Source organism: Apis mellifera, linkage group LG6, assembly GCF_003254395.2.
Source record: "Apis mellifera strain DH4 linkage group LG6, Amel_HAv3.1, whole genome shotgun sequence".
Lineage (NCBI taxonomy): Eukaryota > Metazoa > Arthropoda > Insecta > Hymenoptera > Apidae > Apis > Apis mellifera.
Window position 1 is genome coordinate 53,862 of NC_037643.1, and position 3,311 is coordinate 57,172.

Sequence of the window (3,311 nt, forward strand, 5' to 3'; positions counted from 1 at the left end):
ATAATGAATAATATTATTTAACTGTATTAGGTGGAAATGGACAATGCATAAATATTCGACAATTATAATGGAAAATATAATGGTCTAATCTCGTGGTTTATGTTCTAAAAACTATAAATACTGTGATGGAATATTTAAAGAACTTGGTGAAAAAAGAAAATTCATGAATCGAAGCACATGTAAACTTATTACGGGCACAATAGTTTAATTTTTTTCTATAGAAGATAAAGTTGAGATAAAGGTAATATCGTGTGGATTTGTTCAATTGCCATTAATAAATTTGTAATAATTTGTAATGAAATGACAATACTCGTTTCATTAAAAGAATCCAACTGCATTGTGTTTTCTTATCAAAATGGTGAAGGAAGTTTTGACTCTAATCTTCTTAAATGTGTAAGTTTTCCTTAAATCATAAAATTAAAAATTAAACTCTGTATATATATATATATATATTATTGGAATAAGACAAATATTAACGTCAATGACTTTTTGTAACAACTTTTTTTGTAATAAATATATATAATAAATATATCATGTAATAAATATATCAATATCTTTTTTTCTTTTTTATAAAGAAAAAATACATCCAATATGCCTGTCACTGCACACTGTCAACGTACACAGGCAACCATAAGATGTTATGCAGATGCATTAACTTTAAAGCTATTCTATTCTATCATCTTTAAATGTGATGAAAGAGAGCAAGAATTTAGTTACCAGATTAGGAACTTTTGTCCTTGGTACAACATGTATCTAAAAATATAATGACAGTAAAATACTAAGCTTGGATTAAACATCCATCAGGTTAAAATATTCATTTTTCTCTTTTCATTAGAAAATTAAAACAGACAGAATTTAACATCATCAATATTGTCTTTCTTCTATGATTATAGTAAACGTATATTTTTACATACATTTTTATACTTTTTACGTTTGATTTGAGCATTTGCCAAATATAATGATAATTTTGTTTTCAGAAGAATTTAAAGTTGTGAATATTAGTTTAGATGGAAATGAATTAAGCGTATCAAAAGAATATTAACATTAACGTATTATGTAACAGGATGAACAAGATAAAACAGGTAAGAAGATTGATATGAAATATTTTAATGAAATTTCTACGTAATAAATACTTAATAAATAAATACACATTTTATTTAAATAAAATTTTAGATTTCGATAATCTAACTACGGATGATGCAGATACACATTTCGAGATGGTACTTTAACAATTGAAAGTTTAGATGGAAATAAATTATATTTAGATTCAACGACTCAATTTAGAATGTATACAATTGTATCACATAGTGTCGTTGAAAATTTTGAATCGGATGTGATCGTTCCTTATTAGAGGAGAATATGATATCTATCTAATATATTTTTATATGTTTAATATATATTCAATGATAGGCAATGACAGAGTGAAATTAGATAGAAGTTTGAAAATGATATGATAAGCAATACGTAATTGAACAAATGAGTGATAAAAAAAATTTGAAGATAAATTTATAAGCGAAAATATATATAAATCTGATGATATCTTCGTTAACAATATTCCTGTGTATTTAGAAACATTGAGAAAAAAGAAAAAAAAAGAAGGAAGTGCAATATAATACTAGCAATTTGAAAAATAATTTGATAGGTAAGAGGTAAAAGAGAACAAAGCTGAAAGAACTGATTGAAACGAATATATATGTACATACAAGTATAAATATGTATACGTATATATATAAACGGGTAATATACAGTAAAATTGTCATGTTTCACTTTAAACAAAATAATATAAATTATTCGATTATCTAAAAAATTATATTGGACACTTACACTATTGATATTGCTACTATTTATTAGGTTGATTATTCGAGGTCTTACTCGTAATTTAATATATAGTCACAAAAATTGTTTATACTATCTTGTAAAGAAATTGAATTATCATGAAAGATTTGATTTCAATGAAAATTTACATATATACAATATTTTAAAATGTTATGTATAGAATAATTCATTTTTGGAAAAAAAATTTCTTTGAATATGTGAAATCAACTCTCATGTTTCCATGTTTTGCATACAATTTCTTCTGGTAATATATTTCTTTTTATCTTCTCTATGATAGAGGTAGAATTAAGTATTTTATAATTTAAAATTTTATTTCATTTTGAATTATTATAAAATGAAATTATGTAGAGAAAGAAATATAATATTGAAACTTGAAAAATTGATTTCACGCTTTTGATATTCCATAATAAAAGAAATGGTTTCCAGTAGAAACTCTACTTTATTTTTAATAAATTTTATAATTATTATTGAATTAATTAGATTAATTATTCGACTTTATCAATGAACTTTATCAATTCGATTATCAGTAAATTCAATTTCAGGATATTTAATTTTAACATTATTAGATACTTTTATTAAAAATTTTATTACAATAATTCCAATTAATTTATTAATTTAAAATATATTATTAACTTTAGAAATTTCTGTATCAATTATTCAAAGATATGTATTTTCGATTCTTTTAATTTTATATTTTTCAGAATCAAATTAATTTTAATTGATAAATAATGAAAAAAAACTTTCCACTTCATATAGTCACAAATAGTCCATGACTAATTATTTTATCTTTTAGATTATTAAATTCTTTATTTAGAACAGCTCTTTGAACTTATAGAACTTATAGATTTCTTACTTTACTTTAATTTAAATTCCTTTTTTTCTTCTTACTTTACTTTAATTTAAATTCTTTTTTTTTTCTTACTTTACTTTAATTTAAATTCCTTTTTTTGCTTTAATGATTGAATTTATGGTTCAATTTTTTGTACAGCTACTGGATTTCATGATTTACATATACTAATTGGATCAATTTTTCTTTCAGTACCGCTATATCGAATATTAAAAATTCATTTCTCAGATAAACATAATATAAATTTTGAATTAGCCATTTGATATTGATATTTTGTTGATGTAAGTTGATTTTTATTTTTATATATTTTTATTTATTTATGGATTCAAATTTAAAAATGAAACAAAGATTGATTAAAAAATTCTCATCTATTTTTAAAATGTGATATATAAGAAATATAAGGAAAAGAAATAGAGATAAAAATTTTTTTTATAAATTTGAAAAAAATTGCATTATAAATTACAATTGAATTATAAATTGTCACCTCAATGTGTATTTAATATTCCTATATTTACTATTTAGCCTTTCTTTTTTATTTTTGATTATTTGTGTTTAAAGAATTATAAACACTAATAATTAAATTATTTATTGATTTTCTTGAGTTATCTTCATTCAAGTGAATTTTATA

General features: G+C 21.7%; 1 long non-coding RNA gene across 3 annotated transcripts; it reads left to right on the top strand.

Moving 5' to 3' along the window:
* The first annotated feature begins 737 nt into the window (after positions 1 to 737).
* On the top strand, positions 738 to 1,578 carry LOC113218872. 3 transcript variants are annotated; one of them, XR_003304932.1, is made up of 3 exons: positions 738 to 804; positions 978 to 1,082; positions 1,174 to 1,578. It is a non-coding gene; the product is annotated as an uncharacterized LOC113218872 (long non-coding RNA). The 3 variants fall into 3 exon arrangements; XR_003304930.1 differs by having other exon boundaries at positions 744 to 898; XR_003304931.1 differs by having other exon boundaries at positions 744 to 892.
* Positions 1,579 to 3,311: the final 1,733 nt, after the last annotated feature.